Consider the following 27,727-nt stretch of genomic DNA (forward strand, 5'->3'; position numbering starts at 1 on the left):
CTTGGCTTTTGTTTTGGCAGTTCCGTAGGTACGTCGAAGGAACTCTCCATCTTTAAAGCTATTTGTTTTAACCTTTGATTTTATAAATACAAGTTAAGTGTGTGCAGATGTTCTTTTCTCAGGATGCATCTTTCAGTGAGTTCACTATCCACTTGGAAAGCACTAAAGAACATTTATCTCACACTACAAGAATCATAGACTTTTGTGTATTTCTGAAGTAACAAGCTGTTAGATGGTCTTATTACTGTTTTTTTTCTTTTCATTTTTTATTTGATGGCCTTCTTAGTGTTAATGAAATAAGCTTCTCATCACCCAGTCATTGTGAGCTTGCAGTATCATAGCTTTCATTGTTTTAGAGACTGCAGTTTTCTCCATTAAAAAGTTTCGAAGTTTCTCAAATGTTCATTAACTGGAAGAAAACCAGCTGTACATTTAATCACCAAAACCCCTTAAACCTGGATGGCTTCAGAAGACATATGGCATTCATTTCAGTCATAAAGAACTGTATACATGTTCAAGACATGGATGTATTCATGTTCACCCTGACAGCAGAGGGAAGCAAAGCTCGAGAGTTGAATCTTGATATCCATGGTGACAGCACATAACAATTATTTACGAACAGAGAGGCGATCATAATGCTTTACAATTCAGAATTTTAGCTGCCCTGATTTATTACCCATTACAGAAAAAAGTGCAGGAGTGTGAATTATCTCTCAGACAGCAACCAGAAGCAAAGTGCATTCCTGATACTGTAAACAGCTGAAATGCACTGTGCTAACACACACAAAAAGCGTGGTAATCTAAATGCTTTGATGCTATTAAAGAGGTTATAAATTTGCAATGCTAGTTTAGAATACTGACTTCTCTCACGGTCAAAACCATATGATCAGCAGTTTGAAAAAAAAAACTAACACCAGATACAGTGTTTTTGCAGGGGGCAAGCCCCGCCATACCCCTTGCTAATTATATATACCAATTTGAAAATCACACTACAGTGGGAAAAGGGAAATTCACCATTCCCCACTGTACTGCGATCTCAGCACAAACAGTTTGACTTTACAAAACGTCGATCATATGGTCTTGACCATATGAAGTTCGACATTTTGAGAACTTGATCTTTTGAAGTAGACCTGCGACTACAGTTTAACAGCACTGAAAGGTGCTTAACAAAGCTTGTTTAAGCACGTTTCCTACATCAGAAGGATGCTTAACAAGCTGTGTCTTTCCTAAATTCACTGTGTAATCACGGTACTACATGCATTACATGTACCTCCTTTTTACACTGCTGCAGCACGACTGAGAATGATTTAGGTCTTGTCTAAGTAATGCAATCTCTCCCTGTGTAAGAAAGAAAAAAACAAACGCAAACTTAATGTGGAGTTATCTACTCTGAGAGAAGATGTTATCCTCACTCTTTCTTGCCACACCGCTTGCCATTTTTGCTACAGCTATGAACTGTTGTATTTTCTTTCTTATGACTTCCGCTAAGTAGACTTCTTTAACAGTACTAAAACATTCAACAACTGCTACCGTTTTTCTCTTTGCTCTTCTACACATTCTTTGAAACACCACGATTATTAAAAAGGTGAGTAGCAGTCATGGATCAAATTAAAAAATAACATTCACTTTCATTCTGGCAATTGCTACAAATTCTAAATTGCTAATTTAGTAAAAAAAAGTCCCTGTTCTGAAGCTACAACAATTAAAAATTCCATCAGTGTTCTTAGCTTCTTAGAGGTAGAGGTTTATAACACACTCTAACTTATTTCAAACTTGATCAAATCAGCAAATAAATGCATTCTCAGAAATTTGAACTTATGATTCTATGACTGAGACATTAGTCCATTCCTTATCTTCCTATTAATCTTAACCTTTAAGGTTACAGGGTAATAAACAGTAATGCCTACACAACAAATTGGTAAAAAACAAAAAGTTTCTGCTTTAAATGTTGATGTAACTGAAATGACATATCTGAATCTGAGTAATTCTGAATACTGGAACAGAAAAAGAAATCTCAGTGGAATGCCCCTCAGAATTCAAAATTTGACCAAAGTGGTACCTTAATGACATGCTCATATCACATCCATCTCCTGTGGCTTGATATACCATATCTTGTCCTCCACACACTGTAATGTAATTCACTCTGATGAAGGCTGCCCTTGCATTTTATATTTCACTTTGTTAACCAGGCAAATGCATTTGGCACAAGAAAAATAATTTTCAGCAAGACCCTTTAAAGTACAAGCGTTCGAAAGACATGCGTGCATAAATGGGCGTGCCTTCGTTGAAGGTTGGGCGTCGAGCTGGCACCTCAGCGTTTCATAAAAATCTACTGCCAATCATTAGCGGACCGGAGTTCCGCTGTGGCGACCCCTTACCGGGGAAAAAGCCGAAAGACAAACAATAACAACAACCCTTTAAAGTACAATGACCAGCAAACAAAGAAACTAGTAAACAAACTAAGAAAACAAATTAAAAACCACCACATACTCAGGAAAAAGTAATACTTCCATCTACAGACAGAGTTTTTGTTCTGGTAGCAAAAATGAATGAAATAACAATGTACTTTTATTCTAGTTTCTTTATCTTCCTGATTTTTGGTTATATATTCATATCTATACAAATGGAAAAATACATGTCCTAATGCTTTAATAAGTCTATCCACAGACATCAAAAGTATGCTAGTCTTCCAGGATCATCACTGACAGAATTAGTCAGAAGTCCGTTTTCATAAGCAGTATTTATCTTAAGTGGTGCATAAGTATTTCCTGAAATGCACTTGCTGCTACTGCTTTTAGTACAGTGGATATGAAAATGCACTAATGATTAGTGTAAATGAAGGGCAATCCCAAATACAACATGGTAGCACATTTCATAAAATAAAACAGTTAATGTATATTAGAATTACAAACAAACCCAAAGCATTACACAAAATATAAAGTCAGCTGTTGAATGAAGGCTTCTGTTAACGAAGTAAGAAGAACACATATTACTGCATGAACAACCGATAACGATATTGTGATATGGCAGCCTGTAAATGCCTGCTCCAAGGTAGTATAGACATTCAGACCTGTATAATGTTTTTCTACCAATAATAAGGGTAAAATTAGCCAAAGCTGGTGTTCATGGATAATATCTTGAACACAGCTCTAGTGACCTAAGTTTGATTATTAGCACGGACACTTGAAAATAAGGAAAATGGGCATGGCTATTCTGGGGGCAGTGGTTCTTGCCTGACTTGTGCCATGACTCTAATGACAGAGCCCCATTGGAGAGTGGAAGCTCGTCATGCAGTACTGGACCATGCTGGAGGATGTTCGTGCAGCTGCCCAAATAGGTGGTCGTAGTTGCTGTCTGCACATGTGTGGGAGCATGCATGAGGTGATTGAGGGGGTGTATGTGGCCTTCACAGCACTCATAAAACCACCATCGTGGGGTGGGAGCTAAACTCATTAAAAAAAAAAAAAAACTCGAGAACAAAAAAACATCACTTGGATAACAGCCTCTTAAAGGTTTGTTGGTCGAAAGATAGAGAACCAAAACCAATGGGGAAAAATAATAATAAAAAATTAAAAAGATAAGGGAAAATTAAGCATTACAGAAAATAAAAGTAAAACATGTCTCATAACGTACATTAACTTTGCTACTGTTTGCTTTTTAAAGTAGCACATTTGAAAATAAAGATTTTAATCATACGACCCTGCTATCACCATACACACACACACACACACACACACACACACACACACACACACACACACACACACACACACACACACACACACACACACACACACAGCACATGAAGTTCATGGACGCAAAATGCAGCAAATAAAAATGTATTTATTATATAATACAGTTCTTTGACAAATCAGCCCGTCTTTGACTACAATTTCTGTACTATTTCTGTGACTGTAACACTACATTTAAATGCAGCAGACGTCACTGCAATGTCAACAGCAATGAATCTGCAAGCTTCTTGCTTGGTGGGTGATCTTCTTTGTAATGTGCTCAACTATGAAGGAATGCTGATGACCACCAAGATTAAAATAAAGGATTTATTTCCACAGCAGGACCGTCAGATTAGAAAAAATGCACTATTTTCACAGTCTGTAAATTTAACAATAAAGTCAGTTAAAAAAGTAACTTGAAGAGGTATTAAAAATGATACACTGGTATTTGGTGTTTAGCCTGCCAAGGTAAGCTCAGCTCAGACCCTGCATGACTTTAAGCAGCTGTACAAATAATAATTAGAATGTGAACCGATTAGAAATGCTCTGCAACTTAGGAAAGCTAATGGCTAAACTACGAATAAGTAGTTTTGAATAAATGATTAGTATTTGTGCCAAAATATATAATCCACAATATACCATAAAAGGAAAAGAACAGCAAACCTCTAGCTTTTACTAACTGCTGTCATTTTACCAGTAATCAGTGGATGGCAATATCAACCCACATGTACCATTTCTGAGCCTATACGAACATAAAACACAATCAGTAACAAAAAACAGAAAGATGGAACAGGATAGTGTATATATGAATGCATGTATATATGTATGTATACATATGTATGTTTTGTGTGTGTGTGCATATGTGCGTGTATACAAGTGCATATATATATATATATATATATATATATATATATATATATATATATGCACACACACATACATACATACATATATATTTAATGTTCCTGCATGTTTAATGTCACATTCCAGTCTATTCTTCACATATATTTTATGAGTGGTGGGGGTTCTACAGAGTTAAGTAGCACAAGCACTTCTCCAAGTAATATTTCACATTCAGCATTAGCAATTCAGTGCTAACTATTACGAACAGGCTCCAGATGTAAGCATTCATAACCTATTTAGCATATAAAAATCTTTTGGTGGACGCAACCATGCAAGGATATATGGAGTTCAAATAACGATGGAAAACAGTCAGCGTTTAAAAAATACAATAAAACACTTTTAATGGTGTACACTGGTAAGCGCTTTCACATTTGCTTCATCGTACATTCAAAATAGAATTATCATCAAACAGCTTATAATAATTCTATTTTGAATGTACTGAATATAACTATTTTATGATGAGGTGTTAATTCATGTTTGATCTGTATATACATGAATTTCATCAGATATGTCTTAATTAATTTTAGATTCATCTATATTTTATTATATATGGTATGTGTTTTCTTTTTAACTTCAATATGATCCTTACGTCACTATTAATTATTGACTATACAAGGAGTGGTTAATAGCATGGTGTCTTTTGATCTGACAAAGCAAATGTGAAAGCGTTTACCCGTGTACACCATTAAAAGTGTTACATTTTACTTTTTAAACGCTGACTGTTTTCCATAGTTATTTGAACTCCATATATCCTTGCATGGTTGCCTCCACCAAAAGATTTTTATATGCTATTTCCTCCATATTTATTATTTGGCGAGAGACATTTGCTCCACTGAGTGTTCTGTTCTATCTTTATTCATAACCGGTTTATTAGCTTCCTATAACGTGTTTTTGATAAAAAAATTCTCTATTCTCCTATGGCAAAAGTAGAATGCAAGTCTTAAAAAGCACCAGAAATTTTCACAGCACAAATGACAAGAAAACCGAATTCTTAAGAAAGGACAAAGTGAAAATGCTCATACATTATAACATTTTTCTCCATATCAGCTAATGACACTTTTTATCTAGGCTGTAAACTAATATACTCTTTAAGGATTAAAGGTTACCCTCTGGCCAGTTCACCATTCATCTAAATTAAAGTGAGAATGTTCTGTTCAGAGAACAGGTTTCTGATTTACATACACAATCATTTACCATTTATTGTAATTTTCTTTTATTTGAACAAGTTATCAGTTACTTCTAGAGAAAATAAAGAAAAGACAGCCTGTAAAGAAGAGATATTTGAACAATTGTCTCCTAGTTTTTCCAAAACCAACTGCTTAGCAGACCTATGGGAAAAAAGTCAAAAGGTCAGAAAGGCCTAAAGAAAAAGATAATGTATTCTTTTAGCTTTAACTTCACTGGTCACAGAAATAACAGAACACCTAAACAAATTCTAAAATAAACTGTGAAGAAAGGTTAAAAATCAATGGCCAGCAGTCTGTTCTCAGTCTTTGAATAAAGCAGCTGAGGGATCTTGATCTGACAGGTAGAAAGTTCTGTGCTCCTAGGCAAGCTGGGAGCCAGTAAACAAGAAGAGTGTTAGGTGAAGATTGCAAGGCATGTTTTCTGTCGCTAAGAATGCTTTTTTTTATTTTAGGACTTCCCCCAAACACTGAAAAAAGTGGTTTACTTGTTAGAATGCTATGATTAATATATGGCCAGTCACAGTTTGCAATGCTTCAAATCTAGGCTGTTACAGGCACAGGACTACAGATATTTAATGGAAGAGACATGCATGGACCCCAAATTAAGCATGTAGATAAAACTGTAATAATTTACGTCTGATCAGTGGTTACAACAAACTACATCTCCTGATATGACTACAGATTATACACATAACATTATTCCATTCCTAAAACCATACTCTTGTTTGCTGAAGAGACTATAAGAGTGTAAGTATGTGCAGAGTTAGGAAAAAATGACCGTCATGGATTTTAAGATACTGGGTAAAGGAGTGAGACAGGGGTTCATGATATGGCCAGTAGTGGAGGTCCTTGTTTTGAAAGAGGTAGATAAACTGAAGATGTGTTTTAGAGGCACAGCTATATCGGTACAACAAACTTTAAGAAATTTAGGGGTGGTGTTGGAACTAGCGTTGCCATAGTTTTGCAATTTTTTTAGCCACTGGTTGACTTCCTGAATTGATAAAAGTTTCAGGTTTATAGCAGTAACAAAATATTTTAGCTGAATAAATATTCAAACAAAGAGATGATGGCCTGAGCACTGTGCTTGATTATAACCTTATTTACAGATTTGGATTTACCAGGCTAGAGCATTTTGGGGTTCCAGACATTCAAGTCTGATGTAGTTTAATGGCTGGCTTTTGCCTTTGTAGCACTTTTTGCAAAGATTTTCAACAATGTAGAATTCAACTCAGCACAAGTGTGAGTTCCAAATTATGAGGGTTTTTCCCACTGATTTTTTTTTTTTCCTTTGATGGGCTTCTTGACTTCAGAAGTTAGCCATGGAACTGAATTGTGCTTTATCTTGCTGACAGCCATAGGAAATAATTTATTTTTAAATGGTAAATGTATGTTCAGGGTGTATTCTAGTGCTGAGTCATAGACACCTTTAATGTAACATCTCATTAGAACATGCCAAATGATATAACAGGGAAGGTTCACACTGCTCTTAAAAGATCTACAGGTGAGCATGGAACTAGTAAACTTTGCATCTTTTGCTGAAAAAAGGGTGGAGAAAGTAAAGTGGTCACTGTAAAATTGGTGTCAGTCATAGATGTTCTTGTTGATGAGTTTATGAGGTTCCAGTTCAAAAAAGAATACTCAATGGTATTTGGACTAAGATGGTAGAAGATGTTACCTGTTATGACAGAGCAGCTTAGATTATCCTCAGTGGCCCTTCTGGTCTGATGGACCCACTGAAGTTAATTCCCCAAAAGAGCTGTGTTCTCCATTCTCATTAGGTATGAAACAATGTCGAGCAGGCTGCATACAGCCTGTGCAGAATTTAGTGATAGGCTGTTAAGAATGCTACTGGCAAGCTTGAGATGGCACCACTGAAGAACAAGGGAATAAACCATCGAGGTACATGGTCAGTGGCATTAGGGAAGCAACTGACTACATCACCGGAGATGTGCTTAAGTACTGGAAGCAGCTGCAACAATCACAGACTCTAGTTCAAGGTTTTTATCTTTGAAAACACTGATAAAGTATGTCAGTGGACAGTGGCAATAAGCCTTCTTGCTTTTGCCATGATTTTAATATAGCTACAACACTAATACGTAGTTCCTGAAAAAAAAATAATCAAGCTGTAGGAACTCTACGCTGAGGCTGCTTTCATTTAGACATGTTATAGAAATGTTTTTAGTCTTGTATGACAAAAAGCTTAGACAAGGTTTTTCTTTTTTTCAATGTTACCTGCTATCAGAATAACAGTGGGCCTAAATAGTACGCTTCTGGAATATTTTCTAGATGACTGTTTGTTAAAAAAACAAGAGTTGTTTTTTCAGGATGCTGTATTGTATTGTTAGAGGGTTTCTTCAGTTACAGCCATCTGCCACACGAACTGTGATAACTACAATAAGAGACAAAACAGAATAGGGTAGAGTACATACAATTTACAACTACAGGGTGTGGTGCTTTTATCCGGTGCAGCCACAGATATAGTAGGAGGAGTGACTCAGACAGTCCTCCATATCATTCATTAACTATATGCTGTAAAGTGCTTATACAGTAACATCTTGTCTCTGCTCAATACCAGATACATGCATTACCTTTCTGTACACGATATGCCCCCATGCTCCCTACTTTATTTAGATACCATATAAAAGACTGTCTGACTGACTGAATGAGTAGCCCATGATGCAAATTTTCCTCCATGGCTTTGACAGTTAGGAATAGGACCCACATACAACTTGTTGAAGTGAGTCACATTCGCGGGGGGGGGGGACCATTGTGCATTCACACAGGATGCCAAAGTCAGGGACTTCTGGGCCCTTTCTTGAGCTGAACTGCTCAGCATCCGTCCAAGATTTGACCAACTACATCTTCTGTTGGTTTACACTCAACTCCAAGGACTGCAACCATGGAAATGCCTACTGCAGGGATGACATCAAGAAGTGCCTCAATAGGTTACCAAAATCCAGCCATTCACACAGGGGAAGTATTGACAGCCTTATCCTGCAATGCTTCAGCCACAGTGGTCAAAACATTTGTAAATATTATGGGCACTAATGAAAGCCCAAATGGCAACATGGAGTGAATTGAAGGAACTTCCTGTATAGATTCTAATGACTGATATGTCCAAAGATGGCTATCATGTCCAGAAAAGCCATACAGACATCCTGAGGTAGAATAGAAATTACCCTTGTGCCATGGTTGTAGCCAGTATGTTTAGAACTGGATAACACCTTACATACCAACTTCTAAAAATACAGCCTCATCATCAGACAGTGCATGTTAAAAAGCCTGAAATTTCTGACTTAAATAAACACTTACCATTCTGAAAAAGGAACCATTTAGTAAAATCTACAACTTATTTAAATAAATCAATGGCAAATATGCCAAAGTGTTTTTTTTTATTTAAATTACAGCAACACACATACCTTCAATAAAAATGGAAACAGAACCATAAACACTTGTATGGGTTTTCAGTACTGCCTATCCCATCTTAAAAAAGAGCAAAATAAAACTATACTTCCTGTACAACAAAGTATAGACTTTTAACCTATATTTTGGATATGCTCTGTATTCCTCATGCCGAATACCAGTTATATATCAACCACAGTGGAAGCCAAATATAAAACACAGTGACAGACCATCACTTCAAAATACCTGTAAAAACTTGCATTCAGTGCATACATAAATGAGGCCATGTTTCAATCACTTTCTAATAATTCTTAGTAAAACTCTCAGGGATTTATGCTTTGACCCTCAGCTATATACTGTATCCAAGTCTCTTGTTAATTCCTTAAAGAATCACATGTAGAACAACAAGGAAGTTGGCAAGGCCACACTGCTGTGTTTGGTATAATGACTTTTTGGTCATGGCATCTTACCAAAAATAGTAATGATTTTCTACAGAATTATACATGAGTTTACTTTAGAAGTAATGTGAAGTTATTAAACATATGCTCTGGATATGTATTCCCTCACAAGCAGAGGCCATATACCCACAATTTGCAGACACTGAATGTTATGCAATTCGACACTCTACACATTGTAATGGTCATGAAGGTCTACACAATGCCCCCATGAATACAGGATTTTTTATTTGAAAAAGTTTGACATATTGTATTAAAATTTTCTGTACATTTATGGTGCTTCTAGGATCAAAGGTAATGAACAGTGTCACTTTAACAGACACAGCATGCTGTGCTTTAGATGCCTGCAATGCTTTGAATTTTATGAACAGGCAATTGTCTTTTTACATGACTTCCACAATTAATGCTCCATGGAAAACAATCAATGTTATAAACTTCCTTTATACTCAGACCGAATATAATATTAACATTAATGGATTCAACTTCAATATAAGAACACAAAAGCAAGGAGTGTGCCATGGACTGGAAAAGCTCACCCAGACTCTGCCACAGCTTGCTGTGAGGGAAATGTTAGTTTGCTTTTGATTTCTTGTATTTTATATTACTTTATTGCCTTATTCTATTTTGTATACTATGATTTGCTTTCTTTATACTGTGTTTTACTTGTATTCTGCTTTTAACTGCATATTAAAACTTGAAAAGAGACCACTCTCTTGATAGACAGACGTTGAAATGTTTTCCACCATCTCACCCTGTTACTGTTGTGCTCTTAAACACCACTGTCTTTCTAGTTGCCTGCACCTTATGTTAATTTGACCATATATCTTCTTCCCTCTCTCCTTTCACTGGCTGGTGTAAGCACAAAATTATAATCTTGTGAAATCAATCCCCTTCAACTATTTAAATGTATTGGCCATCCCACTTTATTTCATAGTACTAAAATACAAAAGTGCCCGCCCCCATTCAATTTATCTTGCTCTTTTAAAAATATTGGCGCTTCACTTAGACTGCTAAAACTTAAGTTACCCACTTTCATATCCAACTGCTTAGTACGCACTGCAGTGTTTAGGATACACCATTTTTTTGCATTTTACCTTTAAACATCTATTGCAAGACCACCGGTTATTGGACAGCTCACATTCTGCCTCACAGTAGTAATCTTGGGATTACTGCTTCTGTTTTCTCCTGGTAAGAGAAGGAGTACAGGGACATTATTTCCTGGAGACTGCTAATCACCAGAAAGCCTAATAACTGCTTTATATGTGACAGCTTGGAATCTGTCTACCAGAAAAAGGCTACAAGCCCTCTGGGAAAGACTGTGGCTCACCAAAGAGGCTGTGGCCTGCTTTTCTTCTTGGGATTGAATCTAACATTTTGCTTCTGGTGAGAGAAGAAGCAAAGGAGCATTGTATGACAACAGAGTGAAGCTGTGGTAAGACCAGCATTAGTAATAGTCAGTCAGTAGCCATTCATGTGACTCCCCTCTTTTCATCATTCTTGACAAGCTAATTCTTTGTTTTCAATAAGTGCTGCTTGATTTGTTTCTAACTGCAGAATATCTGCCTAAATACGACATCCTTAAATTTTCTGGGTCTACATATTACCTTCCCCTCAAGTATTTGGCAGTGCTCTGTACAGACTCAGACACCTTGAGTGACATTTTTCCTGTAAAAGCACAACTGAAATTTCTCCAATACCTAGTTGCACACAGGACAACTAGTCTGCAGTGATGAGTATTGTCAACATAGTTGCACACCAGATACTCCTGACAGTGATTGATATTCTCACTGCAATGGTCTAATCAATAATAAAGGGTCTGTTGCCATGGATATGAACTTTCCCACTGTCTCTGTTACCAACTCATTGCATATGGGCATCCTGAGGCAATGCAGAAATTGCCTCATGTTTACTGGCAACCAGTTAATTCTCAAACAAACTGTTATGGTAAGTGAGTGACGCATTTACACAATGTCACTGGAGGCAAAGCTTTCACATAAAAGTAATCTTAATGTCAATAAGGTTGTCAATACTACACATGCTGCACCCATCACACACAATTCATAGCAAACATATTGACCCACATATGCTGAGGCACTTACATACAACTTTCCTAAACCACAAAGACCTCCTAGATGACGTACACATAACAAATACCCTCAGCAGCCCCAAATGCACTCTTTCAAAACACCACCCACATCAACACATAGCGCTAGATCTCATGGAGCCTCTACCTCTAAGCCCATAATGCAAGCCACCACACAATCCAACATTCTAGTCACTTGAGACTCCATCGTGAGACACAGTGATGTCCCTTTCACCAGGCTGAGTAAGGAGAAAGTTATGGTCATTTGCTTATCAGGGGCTAGGATCTGCCACATTATGGATGCACTCCGGTCAATGGACCATAATTACCAATATGATTCAATCATACAGTAGTCCATATGGGAGTAAATGATCTGAGACATACCTCCCTAGACTATATAAAGACAGACATGGAGCTCTCGGAATGTGTCTCAGGCTGGTATGAGCCTAGCATTGAGGAGCATTTTACTTTCTCCAGGGATGATGCCACAGTACAAACAAAAGATGATTGACTTTAATAACTGGCTTAGTTTCTGGTGTCATTCTAAGGGGGCACAATATTTCTCAGCATGGAAGGAGATGGTCAACAGACCATACTGTTTTGCCAGGGATGGTATGCACCTCTCCCCCTAGGCTTTCGAATATTAGCTAAAACATTGTCTTCCCCCATAGTGCCTTTTTTTAGGCAATGCCAAACTGAAAGTACTTCCGGCATAGCAAATCAAACCCAAGAAAATCTAAAGGTATTACTGCTCAATGTTAGGAGTCTAAACAAAAACCTCCACTCCGTAGAAGCTCTCTTTACCCTAGAGAATGCTGACATCTGTGCAGTTACTGAGACATGGTTTAAAGCCATGGAGAGCACACCGACAGTACAAGGTTATAATGCCTTCCACACATTTAGGCCAGCTATTTCACAGGCAGGGACTAAAGATGGAGATGTCTCTGTTTACATCAAAAATAAATATACTTCGAGACTAGTCAAACAGGACAATGCACTTGAGCTGCTCCATGTTAAAATCACCACAGGTAAAATCCAATACCACTTCCTTGCAAGCTATAGGTCCCCCCTCTATGACCCAGGAAACCTATACCATGTGTTTAAACTTATTAGAAACATTAACCATCCAACCCAATACCATATTCACAGGTGACTTTAATTACCCCACTATTAACTGGAAATCCTACATGACACCAAATGTGCATGCACAGAGATTCCTGGATTTTGCAAACACAAACTCTCTAGACCAGACAGTCAATACACCAACCAAGGGTGCAACCATACTAGATCTGGTACTCACTAACATGGGAGACTGCTGTACATCCCCTACTGTAACGCCTTCCCTAGTAAGGTCAGACCACAAAATGGTCTCCTTTGAAGTAAAAAATAAAACCTGGTCCCCCAACTAAAACTGGAATATTCAGGAACTATTCTAAAGCCAACCTCCTGTTATTAAGTGAGAACCTGGCAAAAATTCAAGCCCCCATAAACCCCGAGAACACTTCTGCCTATGCAGAACTGTTCACAGAAACCCTATACAAGCATGTTAATAGCTGCATAGAAGCAGCTGTACCCACCAGAAAGAAGTACAGAGCTAACTCAAAAAACAAGCCACTCTGGTGGAATCAAAAAATCAATTGTCTGTATAACAGGAGGAAGAAAATCATAGGAAATATTAGGAGGTACAGCACCCAGCAGGATAAATGCACTCTCATCAAACTAAACAGACAACTCAGAGGACAAATAAAGTCTACCAAAGCCAATTTTCAGGTAAGTTTGGCCTTCTAGGCCAAGGACAACCACAAAGCATTCTTTACTTATGTCTGCAACCTCAAAAGCAATACACAATTGTGTGCAGAGCGCATTGTAAATGGAGCCACCTATACTGAGCCAGAAGATATAGCAAACCTCCTAGCTGATAAACTCAGCTCCAACTTTGCCCCTCTCTCCCCCTCAACCTTCCCTCAGAAAATATCATCAAATATAACTCCCCCTACTATCACTAGCAAACAGGTCCTTAATGCTCTCTCTGAGACCAAGAACACTGTATCAATGGGCCAAGACTATAATCATGAAGTAAAAATAAAACCTGGTCCCCCAGCTAAACCTGGAATATTCAGGAACTATTCTAAATTCTAAAGCTAACCTCCTGCTATTAAGTGAGAACCTATAATCTATAAGTGGCAATGCTCAGATCTGCTTGGAGTTAGTGCAGAATGGCACAAAATACATTGAACCAACCGATATTGCCAATATCCTGGCAGACAGGTTCAGTGCAAACTTCACCCCCTCTCACCTCCAAAAGGGCCCATAACCATACCAGAAGAATGTAGAGCCCCTAAAATCACAGACACTCAGGTTAAAATAGCCCTCTCCAAGGCCAAAAACACAGCATCAAAGGGACCGGACGGTGTCCCAGGCTGCGTCCTACACAAGCTCAAAGACGAACTAACCCCTCACCTAAACACGCTGTTCAAACTCAGCCTCTCCACAGGCTACGTACCCATAGAGTGGCGCACAGCAACGGTTATTCCACTCCCCAAAGGTGGAGCCACAACAGACCCCGGGAACTATCACCCTATAAGCCTGACTAGTTTGGTCTGCAAGGCTATGGAGCGTATCATCATGGAACTCATTAAGAGAGACATTGGAAACCTCCAAACACTGGACCCTACCCAGTTCGGCTTTGTTAAGGACAGATCATGCCTCCTAAACCTGGAGGACTTCTTTGAGACAGCTACCAAGGCTATAGACAAGGGAAAGGTGGTACACACAGCCTACCTAGACCTCACAAAGGCCTTCGACACCATTCCCCATTCTGGTATTATAGACAAGCTCACCAGCCTGAACATAAACCCCTATGTCACAAGATGGGTTGCCAATTGGCTCACGGACAGAACCCACATGGTGAGAGTTGCAGGAGCTAGGTCGGACTCTAAACCGGTTGCAAGTGGCATTCCCCAGGGCTCAGTCCTAGGACCCCTCCTGTTCGGCATTTACTTCTTAGAGGTACAGACAAGCACAGGAGGACTATGGCTGACCAAGTTCGCAGACGACTGCAAACTAGGGGCTATAATTGACTCACCGGCTGACACAGACATCCTCCAAAAAGGTCTCTCTGAGATGGATACCTGGTGTCAAAATCACGGCCTCAAGCTAAATGCCAAAAAAGTGCATAGTTATTCCCTTTGGAAATAACAAAATATCCACAAACTACCACATAGGTGGTAGTCCCCTAAATACGGAAAAAGTAATAAGGGATCTGGGGACCCAAGTAGACAGTAATCTCTCCTTTGATAATCACATTGCCAAAGTGGTTAGAAAATCCTTTGATGTGGCCCACCTAATCACAAAAGGGTTTGTATCATAGAAAATGATGAAGTTTATATCACATGGGACCACCCATTACCAACAGTTCAAAAGATAGATGCTAGAAAACCGAATATTGTGGTCCAAGAAAAGAAGACAAGAGTAGCACTGATCATTGAAATCACCACACCCACTGACTAGAGTGTATTGTGTAGAGACAGGCACAAAGACATAAAATATCAGGACCCTCAGGCAGAAATGAGAGCAATGTGGAAGAAAGATACCCAGACAGTTCCAATAGTAGTAGGCACAATGGGTGTTATAAAAAAGAATCTAGAATCATATTCAGATACGTTACCAATCCATGTAACTGCACGAATTGCAGAAGGAGTCATTACTGGGCACGTTGCGGGTGCTGCGAAAAGCACTTTTGGCTGACATCAAAGATTGAAACAATACTAATTTCATGAACTTTAATCGTACTTTGACTTAGGAATGGGGTCCATTCCCGTCATGGTATTAGAAACCAAAAAAAGTTGGAGAAATAAAAAAAAAAAGGAATGACCTGCCTCTCTAACCTCATTAATTTCTTTGAAAAAGTAACTGAAGCAGTGGACAGTGGTTATGCAGTGCATACGGTATATCTAGATGCAGCCAAAGCATTTGACACTAGTCCTCATGTAAGTGTTATTAACAGACTTGTAAATCTGAATTTAAATTTATATTCTGCAATGGATAGCTAACTGGTCCTCTGAGAAAACTGATGTGGTTTAGAGCAACAAGTGCCACTTCTGAAAGCAAAACAACTACCTGTCATGCACCACAGGGCTCAGATTTGGGCTTTCTCCTACTTGGAATATTTTTCTCAGATGTTCAGTGTAGCACGAGTGGCCTATGGTTAACTAAGCTTGCAGACGACTGTAAACTGGATGTTGTTATTTGATCTTCAACTGACATACAAATGGTCCAATACAGCTTATACCATGTTAACAACTGGTGCAAGGACAAAGGTCTCAAATTAAAAGTTGAAAAAAGTAGCATAGTTCATTTTGGTAAACAAAACCATTTCACTTACTATATAGGAGATGTACCCTCCAATCAATCACTGTTATAAGGAATCTGGGTACTCTTGTTGATAATTCCTTATTTGACCATCACATCTCCACAGTAGTTCATAAAGCCTTTTATGTAGCCCATCTAATCCCCAAAGTCATCTCCCCTAGAGCCAAATAAGTCTTAATTCCCCTTTACTAATATCATAGGTTCATAGGTAGGCACTAGGCTATTGGCCCTAGGGCCTATATAAGCCTAGCCAAAAAGGTACCCTGGCTTTCGCCACCCAAGAAAATTATTTTCCTCTGCCCCTGTCAAGCAGAGCCACAGAAGTGATTCCCAGGCTGAATTTCCTATTTCCCATCCAATCATTATGATTTTTCTTGAAGAGTGCTAATGAGGAGCTCTGTTTGACAGATAGGTAGTCTGTTCCAGAGTATGGGAAGTCTTTGGGACAGGAATCTATCCCTTCAGCATGTTCTGTTTATTGTGGTGACAAGGTTTAGGTCCCTAGAGCGTGTAGCTCGGAGGGATTGGGATTTCTTTAAGTGGAGCATGTCCAACAGATCTGGATTTGACGTAGCTTTGTGTATTAGGCAGAGATCGCCTCTGAGTAGGCTATATGCGATGGAGTAAAGCTGGAGTTTTTTGAGATGGTCTATGTAGGGAATCCTCTTTGTGAGGTATTTCTGCAGCCTTTCCAGTTGTTGTAGATGTCTTGTGAGGTACAAACCAAAAGGGGCATTGTACTCTATAATGGGTCTAATGAGTGATGAGTAGAGGGGAACAATGACCTCTTTTTTTCCTGGATGAGAAACCTTTTGTTGAGGTATGCCACGTAAAAGGATTTCATGACCACTGTGGCAATGTGATTATCAAAGGAGAGACTACTGTCCACCTGTGTCCCAAGGTCTCATATCACATTTTCAGTGTTATGGTAGTTCATGGGTGCAGAGTTTTTACCAAAGGGGATGACAATGCACTTTTTGGCATTGAGCTTGAGGCCATGGCTTTGACACCAGACATCTGTCTCAGTGAAGCCCTTTTGTAGGATGTCCAAATTGTTAGGAGTTTCGATTATGGCTCCTAGTTTGTAGTCATCTGCGAACTTAGCTAGCCAAAGACCTTCTGTGTTAGCCTATACTTCAGAGAAGCAGATACCAAACAGGAGGAACCCAAGACTGAACCCTGTGGTACTCCACTTGTCACTGGTCTGAAGTCAGATATGGAGTCTGTTACTTTCACAGTGTGGGTTCTGTCACTAAACCAGTTGGCAACCCATCTTGTGACATAGGGATTTATACCTAGTTTAGTGAGTTTATCTATAATTCCAGAGTAGGGGATGGTGTTGAAAGCTTTGTCGAGATCTAGATAGGCTGTGTGAACCACCTTACCCTCATCTATGGCTTTGGTGACTGCTTCAAAGAAGTCTATCAGGTTTAGGAGACATGATCTGCCTTTTACAAACTCGAACTGTGTGGGATGCAGAGTTTGGAGATTACCAATGTCTTTGTTTTTGAGTTCCATGATGATATGTTCTATGGCCTTCCACAGCAGGCTCGTCAGGCTAATGGGGTGGTAGTTCCCGGGGTCTGTTGTGGCTCCCCCTTTGTGGAGTGGGATAACTATCGCAGTGCACCATTCAATGGGCACAAAGCCTGAGGTGAGGCTATGACTGAACATAGTACTTAGGTGGGGTGCCAGTTCATTCTGTAGTTCATGTAGAATGCATCCTGGGATGTTGTCAGGTCCCATGGATGCTGTGTTCTTGGCTTTGGAGAGTGAGGTTTTTACTTGCGCAGCCGTGATTACAGGAACTTTGCATTCTTCCGTTATAGAGATGGGCCCTTTAGGGGGTGAGAGGGGGGTAAAGTTCGCACTGAACCTATCTGCCAGGATGTTGGCAATATTAGTTGGTTCTGTATATTTAGTGCCATTGTGCTGTAACTCAGAGCAGATCTGAGTGTTGTCATTGAAATTCTTGTCATAGCTATAGAATGCTTTGTGGTTGTCTTTAGAATCAGTGGCGATTTTGCTTTCATAACTAGCTTTGGAGGATTTTATGAGGGTTCTCAGCTTCTTACTGAGGCTGACCAGGGAGTTCCTCCAATCATGGGATTTTACTCTTTTTTGCAACAGTTTTTTTCTTCTGTTGTACAGTATGTTTATGGCAGAAGACCACCAGATTAGTTTCCTTTTTTTGGAGGCTAGCATCTTGGTTCTGTTAGGGATAGCACGATCCATGCACTCGTGTAAGTGCTTATCAAGTGTATTTGTGTAGGATTCAGCAGTTGTACCTCTATTGTTCATCTGCATGGGTGTTGTGAAGTTTGCCACTTCTGTCTTAAGAAGTGTGAAGTTGGCTTTGGAGAAATTTTTTATGGTTGTTTCCCTAATGGGGGGTGGGGGCGGGATGTGGATGTCTAGGGTGATTAGCTTGTGGTCGGATCTGACCAACGAGGAATTGACCTCTGGTGTGGAACACCGGTTGCCCATGTTGGTAATGACCAGGTCTAGGATATTGCTGCCCCTGGTGTGGGTATGGATAAGTTGATCCAAGGCATTGGAATTTATGAATTCCAGAAAACTTTGAGCAAAAGAGTTGGCACATGAGTAGTTTTCCCATTTAATGGTAGGGTAGTTGAAATCACCCATTATTAGGGTGTTGGGTTGTACCCTAATATTTTCCAGTGTATCAAGAAAAGAGGAGTGGGAATCCTGGGGCATGGTGGGGGGTCTGTAGCAAGCTACAATTTGGATTGCGATCTTGCCCAGAGTTAGTTTCACTTGGATAATCTCGGATGCATTATTCTATGCAACTAGCTTGGAGGTGTGGACATCCTTAATTAATATGGACATGCATCTGCCTTTAGTGTTTCGGTCCTTGTTAGGTGGCCAAAAGGTGTGGTATGAATTATAGCCTGGTAATGCAGGGGTGCTCTCTAGGGCTTTGAACCAGGTCTCTGTCACTTCACAGATGTCAATGTTCTCCATTTTAAGGAGTGCCTCGAGTGAGTTTAGACTTCTAGCATTTACTGAATATAATGCACCTTTTGGCAAGTACTTATCTAAACATATCACACAACCTGAGAAATCTCAGAGATTCATAACTAAAAGGAACAGTGGCCTCAAACATCTTTGTTATCAGGAGAGACTGGCAACACTTTCTGGAACTCAATCTCTTAAAGACTCCTCTCCATAGGGATCTACGTCTAGTTTTTCATACCATGAGAGATCCACTCCTATTTGATCTCCTATTCCTTCACAGAACTAATGGTACATCATACACTTGGTTAAAGGAACTAAACCTTCATCAACAGATAAATATGACACTTTGGTGTGATGAATTCATATCATAAAAGTATCCCTTACGTCTGGCACAAGCTTCTATTACAGGTCAAGTAAAGTAGCAATCTTGTCACCTTCAAGGTAAACCTAGATAATTGAATGGGCAACATCAAATTCCCTTCTGGTCTGTCTTATCTTGTCTTGCCCTCCTTGAGGCTAGAGAGAAATTTTGCATAGAATTGTTTGGTTAGGTTTAAAATGGTGTACAGACTGATTGCCTAGTATTTACTTCTGTGAACCTATGAATTCCTTGTAGCCCCATCTACCAAACAGGATATTAAATGGATCCTGGGATCACCATGTACTCCAATGGTAGATAAACCACTACACATGAAATTTGGAAGCAAGTCATCAATGACTTAAGCTTTTTAATTCTAACTGGCAAAAACATATCTCCATGTTGTATGACTGTCTAGATTCATCTCAATTTAATCACCTTTTTGATAAGCTGCAATCAGGATCTGATTAACAGCAATTGCTATAATCATGTATTTATTCCCCTTCCATTATACTATTGTCCTAATTTGATCTGGTTACCCAATATGTTCAAGGTGTCAAGCAGTCCTTAAATAAATTAGACTCCATTAGGAACTTTATTAATTTGGATACATACATTCTAAATAAAGCTCTCCTCAGAAGGGCTACCACTTCTCACTTGTGTATGGTCACTAACATGTTGTTATCTAGAAGTAAGAGACTGTCTACTCCACTTCTGCCCATAGTCAATCTATGCTAATTCAGAAAGCTAAACATATGGACAACTTTACGACAGCAGACTATATTCATCTACCTAGATGACAGAACAAATGGAGCAGTAACCTGACTAACAATGAAGACCTGAACCAATTACTGGATTTATGGAATCAATTTTCCATATACATACATACATAAATAGGATTATCCAGCACAAGGTACTTCGCAGGGCATATGGTTGCTGTAGCAAATGGTGTGGGTGCCTACAGATATAAACAAAATGCTGACATGAGTCTAATATTGCACAGAGTGCCATATGTGGTAGGAATGCCCCCAAATCAGCTCACGGCAGAGGAGGAACAGTAGCATGACTCATTTATTTAGTAATCAGGCCATACTTTTCACTTAAGATACTTGATTCTTGTCAAACAGTGACTGTGGCAACTTAGAATAACTTGCTGTTTCATTACTGTTGTTACCAAATGCATGATATCTGTACGAAAAAAAAAAAACAGTACAGTCAAACATGCCATAATCTAAACATGAGTGGTGTTCCTATCATTTGGATTTTTGCAATAATGGAAAATATTTTATATCAATATTATAGCAATAACCCACGCCTGGGTGTGGGTAATGCGGGATTTAACCACGGTTGGCGTGGTTTGGTCCTGAGGGCGAAGCCCGAGGGACCAAACAAAGACAACCGTGGTTATCACATTACCCACACCCAGGCGTGTTATTGCTATTATATGACATTATTTAAGAAAAGAAACAATTACTTTTCTTAAATAATGGCATTGTATAATGCCTCTTTGCTGCCCTTCCACAGCTGTCTGGCATCCGGCAGTTCTGATGTACTGCATGCCTACACAGTACATCAGAGCTGTGGCCAAAGCAGCGGAGAAAGCAAGATCTCCGTTGCTTTTTATTTCGCTATGTTAAATGGGTTTAACATGGCGAGACAGCTTTAAAATAAGCAGCGGAGATGTGCGTTGCTTATTTTAAAGCTGTCTCGCCATGTTAAACCCATTTAACATAGCGAATAAGCAACGGAGATCTTGCTTTCTCCGCTTTTTAAACCTGTCTCGCTATGTTAAATGGGTTTAACATAGCGAGACAGCTTTAAAATAAGCAACGAAGATCTCCGTTGCTTTTTTAAAACCTGTGTCGCTATGTTAAACTCTTTTAACATAGTGAGACAGTGTTTTAAAAAAAGACTTATACTAATGGAAAAAGTCTGGGCGACCGGACCTTTTTCCATTAGTATAAGTCGATTTACAACGTGCACGCTGGCCAATCAGCGTGCACGTTTTGGAATATTAATAGGGGGTCATGGTATAATAAGGGGTCTTTACCTAGTAAAAATATTCTGGTTTTGTTTTTTTTATCACTATGCAGAAACTTTTGACAACTTTTTATTTGTTTTCTTTATTTTCTCAGGATGTGGCAAAATTTATGTTTGAGACTATGGTTGAATTATCTCAGAAACATAAGTGTTAAGGTCAGAGTTATTTTCTTACATGTATTGTAACATATACTTTTGAGTAAACATTCCTAAAATTTAAAAATAAAGTTAAACAATAATCACTACTTCATTATCTTCAGCTGCTTAGTACATACAGAGTGATGACTCAGCCTGCTTCCTCTAGAATACGCTTGATGTACTCCATTATTCTTTGTTTATTAAGATGTCCTTTCTTGATTAAATGCAGTAAAGAAGGAGAAGGGAGGGAATTACATTTTTCTTTTGGTTTCTAAATTACTGGCTTCAATTTTGCAAGCAATGGAAAATGCAATAAAAAGGATTAAAAAGAGTCAAAGGTAATGAAACAACTGTGAATTTGTACAAGTTTGCTGCAATCCACATCCATTAAACTGTCAGATTCTAATGAATGAAAAATCACAACAGATATGCTAAGCCACTATAATAATACAATACTAATTCAGAAAGCCAACAAGTAGGTCACGTCTTCATTCTTTTTATAAAATCACTGTTTCAGCTCCACTTGAACAATGACTGTACCTAGAATAATACTACTGATTATGCATACCCTCTTGTGAAAAGAAATGACAAAATACCAAAGAAATAAAAGCTATACATGAATTTTAATGGAATGCATTTCAGCTTTCACACAGGATATAATTTTTACACAAGGAATAACCACTTTCTGAATAGGAATACTTCAATCTTTGACTGTGATCAGAAGAAAGTCTGCCCACAGAAATGTATTTTAGACTGTTTTCACAAATTCATACAGTCCCTGAAAATTCACATCCATAACCATTTAACTGCAATTAAGTGGATGCAGATCAACTGCCTTTGCTCTTGACCAACCACCTTTTTGCAGGGTAAATCTCAGGTATTTTACCTGCAACCAAGTGAGACAAATTCTGCCTATGGTAATATATTTCAACTTGTTTTGCATATGCAAACAATCCTTTCTCCAAACATAACCATTAAATGTTGATCAAATGAGAAAGAGTCAGCTGCTTTCAAACAATGTTTAACCCCAACCCCATTACCACCTATTGACTAGGTATGCTTCAAATGTTTGACTGTAACCAAATGAAGGAAACTCTGGCCATTCTGATATATTTATCTTACTTTGTATATACAAACAACCCTGACTTCTACTCATGATTTGTTAACTGTGATTGAATCACAGCAAATCAATTGTTTTCACACAGACTTCTCACTATTCAGCCACTACTTTTCAAAAAGGTACAACTCCAAAGCTCTGAGTCTGATCAAATTAAATGATTTTTCCCAAAATAATCCATTTAGCTTGCTGCTCATGCGTGCACACCCACACACATATATACATGCACACGTATACACACACACACACACACACACACACACACACACATACAAGCTCAGCAAATCGCTGTTTACATGTGATCACATTCATTGTTTGGGTAAATATCCCCTCCATCCAAAGCTGATGGTGCAAAAAAAAAAAAAAGCTGCACATTCCCCAAAGATCTTACACATTTCCTTACCTAGGACATCAAGGTCATGATTTCCTGAACTCTTTCTATTAGATGGAGCAGTCAGCAGTGAAGTGTGTCCAGTTACATAACTATATAGGCTATCCTATGCAAAGAAGTTAGTGAAAATATCCTTCAGTTTATGATAATACTAAGGATTGCAGTTACGGCAGCAGCCATTGCAGGAGCAAATACAGGAAAGAAGCCCTTGGGCTGGGCCATCGTGACTAAGTTTTCTAGGTAGAGGAATGAATGGAGGCATACCTCTTAACCTGAAAACATCAAAAATCTGGACAAGGCCCATAAAAAATAGGTACAAATCTGTATGCTGATTAACATAAAATTTGCATACACACATACGTAACCCCACCCACTCCAATTGAACTGTGGGATACCAACCTTCATACGCACAATGAAGAACAGACAACCAAAATATGGCACCAGAGTCCCCCCTGCAGCCATTTCAATGTCCCATTACTGGCGATTTTGCCCCATTTATCATAAACACTAATGTGCATACTGCTTTACTTCTACAATGATTACTTGGATTTTATATTTACATTTTATTGCACAGTGCACAAAAACTACTAGACATCTGCTAAACAAAGCAATACTGTCTCACAATGAAAATAGACTTAGCATTAGCATTAAAACTTCTCTGCCCTTGAAACTCACATTCATTGAAACAGCATTGAAACCCACATCACATCTGAAGAAAATGCATCTGGCCAGTGGTAGATAAAGATTACCTTTGGGCTTTTTTCAAATCATAGGCCCTTTGAACACAAAACAAGAAACATACATGTGTTCTTTGATACACCTTCCTGACTTTATTAAATTATATTCCTTGTATAATACAGCACACTTGTTAGAGTTAGAGCACATTTTAAATTTATTGTTTGAACATATTTTCAGTAGGCAATGAAACAAAATGCATGAACCAATAATGACAAAACTTCCCAATTCAGAACATTTCCATCATAAAAGTCTACTTCCACGCATGCGCGCGCACACGCACACACACACACACACACACACACACACACACACATATATATTATATATAAAATAGAATGACAGTAGTGTAAGCCATTGGCATCTCGCACAGCTTCTTGAACTTAATTTTCAATTTCAGTTTTTTGCTTGACTTACTCTGATTTGTGTTATCAGACCAACCAACTCAATAGCTGTAAATGCACAAAAAAAAAAACTAGGTGAACTGCATGTTTTAAGACTTCCAGTTTTTAGTCCAAGTACTGACAGATCCTCTCCTACATTCATCCAGAAGCATCAAAACTATCATTGTAATCCAGGTGCTGTTAATTGGGCACTCTTGCTTCTCCACTGTCTGAAGTGGAAAATGTGTTTTATCTTGAATTCTGGAAAATCTACTGTACTTGTTTAAAAATAATTTTCTTATAATGCAGCACAGAACATAATTCTGATTTTCAGTTCCTAAATTTGGGGTAATGATATTGTTGCTATTTCCAATGAGGAACAAATGCCCTTGTGCATGACATTTTCTCACTTCTGTTTTATCTGTAGCTACACCCTTGACTTGTTACACCCACCCCCTTTAAAAATACAACAACACAGTACGGTATCAGCAATGCATCTACATACTGTGGGAGTAGAACTCACAGCCTTCTGCATCAAAAACAAGTATTTAACCTGTTATGCTATTAACAATGCAAACAAACTCAGCATAAGCAACACTAAACTCCTCTTTCCCTGAAGTTCTCAGCTCCTTGTAAAATCCACTCGACACAACTGTATGTCTCAACTTTGCAGCACAAGAAATCTGGAAAAAGCAAAAATTTATTGGGGGGGGGGGGGCAAAAACCCAAAAACCAAGGATACATTTTAAACATTGCTTTTATAATTTTGGAAGGTTGCTAGAATAAAATGTTGTGTTACCACCATGCATTTTACTGCCAAGTCTTGAACCCAGGACCATGTGCACTACAGTCAGAACAACATACCACTATGCCAAATCAGCAGTTTCCTGAAAGATTTGAAGACTGAAACTTAAATGGCTATCATTTAGTGAATTCAGTTCTCACTTCTCACCATAGCTCTCAACCTCTTAGCACCAAAAACCTGGACCAAGCCAATAATGGGGTAATACAGCCCCAAAAATTAGGGACAAATTTCAAATACTGATCTTATAAGGTTAGAAAATTGGTAGAATAAAAGGTTTTGTGTTACCATTTATTTTCTGAAGAATATGAATTCAATTCTTAAATTCAAATGCCTGTCGTTATTTAGTGAATTCAATCCTTCACTGATTTGCCAGAAAAATCTAGAAAACCATAGATTTTATGAGGAAGAGAACAAAAATATGAGGCATAAATCTGAAAAGTTTTATGAAGGGTTTGAGCCTGAGTACCTGTAGCCACCAGGTATGTTTACTTGGGGCATTACACACACACACACACACACACACACACACACACACACACACACACACACACACACCTGCAAACTCAGATTAATGGCAATTTAGTTGAGATCAGTGACTGCAAGGACTATATTTTTACTCAAGTCTGACATGTTTGGCAGTCATCAAGTGAAGGAATGTCTGTGTGTGTGCACGCATGCTCCTACTATATGGATATTATAAGAAAACACTGGAATGTTTTGAACACAGACAGGGACATTTGTGAATTAATAGATGCTGAGCCTAAGTTTTTATTTAGGAATATAAAGTCTCTTAAAAGGCAGCTACGCTATCTTAGAAGCATTCCTCATACTAATAAAGAAGTTGGCACATACCCATGTGGCAAATGCAATTATCGCAAATATATTGATAGCACAGCTAGATTTGAGCATCCAGATCAGAATAGAGTATTTCATTTTCAAGTGAATGCTACTTTTGATAGCCAACATACAGTCTATCTAGACCATTGTCTTGAATGTAAAAAATTCTATGTGGGTAAAACGGATAAGACTATTCAAAGATAGGATTCAAGAACACATTTTATCATATTAGTAGGAAAAATAAAACTAGTGCTTTGGCTAAGCATGTCATCAGCACTAACACTGGACACACATTTAAATTCTTGTCCATCGGCAGAATTTTTGAAAACATTGGGGGGACACGCAATATTATGGAACAGATAGAGACCAGCTGGATTATCAGACTTAGGGGGGATTCAGGGCAAGGTTTAAATGAATATGTGCCACTTAAACCTAAACTGAAATCCAGACCTTTGTTTAGATAGTAACTGTCTCATCACTGAAGCTTTTTATATGTTGCAGATATATATATATATATATATATATACACACACAACTGTTGTATTTTAAAGGTGTATTTATAGAACTGTATTTTATAAATATGCATATATATTTTAGATGTATACAAGAAGTTTTTTATGCATGTTTGTTTTATACTTTTTTCATAAGTGCTTTTTTGATTTAGTTGCTTAAATTTATTTGTATCTATTCTTTTTAGTCAGCCAGTAAGTTTGAGTTAGATCATGTGACACTAATTAGCATCATTTAACCAATATGTATCGTGTGACTGCTTTGTATTTGTTAGAAGTTGTATAAATAGAAGCACATTTTAGTTGTAGTTATTAGCATCTGATGAAGCAGGTTTTCCTGCAAAAGCACTTATGTTTTAATATTAAAACTTCAATTGACACTGGAAACCTGGGCCATATCTGAGTTTTTTTGTGTTTTTACTACTATAGTTTTAGCATTGTTTTCCACAAGTAGTTTTAGAAAACTAATACCAGCTTTATTGAAAAAGTCCTTTAAATTGCCAAAAAACACATCAGTAGAGTCGACTCCATTAGGGCACTTAAAGAACCTTAAACTTTTAAGTTTCTGTTACTCAGCACTAGTAACAGTTCTACTAACTTTAATAAAAGAAACAATAACTACAATCATAAATCTACCAATTTTTGAAAAGGTTGCTCTCACTTTAAGGGGGTAGTGAGAGAACAGCCAATGAAAGTCGAGAATGCAACAGTAGTGAATACCGGAAGTGATGCAAGGAATTCCCCTGTTGCAGAGATTTTACATACCAACATGCAGCGCTCCACTTCCACGGTAGACAACATGATTCCTGGCAGTTCAGTTAATTCTTTTAACACAGGGTCAAAAAGCGAAACACAGGCAAGGGTATCTCCAAATCACTTTATATAAGAACAAATAATCAAAGTTAGCTCTTTCATCCACAACAATGTATGAACTTCTTCAGACAAAATCTAAATTGTAATATACAGCACTTAAATAGGCCCAATACATGTCACATCACACAAACCTTACAAAATTTAAAGAAACATACTTCCAACAAAAAACTTTTTAAAATCTTTTCAAAAGATAAATAATAAAACATGTAATGAAATGTAATAACTTATCCTTGTAACTCACTTAGATAATAATAAGACTGTTCATTTCATATATATATAAAATAATCAACTTTCATCTTTCCAAAGATTTGAGTCTAATAATGCTTTTCAGGGAGCATTTGCCATTTAGACCTGGGTATACATATGCGTTCAATTTAAGTTACCAATAAAACTCCCTTTCATCTAAATGGAGAGTCCAGGGTCCACCTCT

At 38.1% G+C, this 27,727-nt stretch overlaps 1 protein-coding gene across 1 annotated transcript in view; it reads right to left on the reverse strand.

Annotated features, from left to right (window-relative positions):
* The window catches only part of GSTCD (glutathione S-transferase C-terminal domain containing), a 1,728,465-nt gene that overhangs the window by 794,823 nt on the left and 905,915 nt on the right, over positions 1-27,727 (reverse strand). The gene's annotated exons all lie outside the window — the stretch shown is intronic.

The sequence above is a fragment of the Protopterus annectens genome, chromosome 2.part0 (genome assembly GCF_019279795.1).
Source record: "Protopterus annectens isolate FY-2018-M chromosome 2.part0, PAN1.0, whole genome shotgun sequence".
NCBI classification, from domain to species: domain Eukaryota; kingdom Metazoa; phylum Chordata; order Ceratodontiformes; family Protopteridae; genus Protopterus; species Protopterus annectens.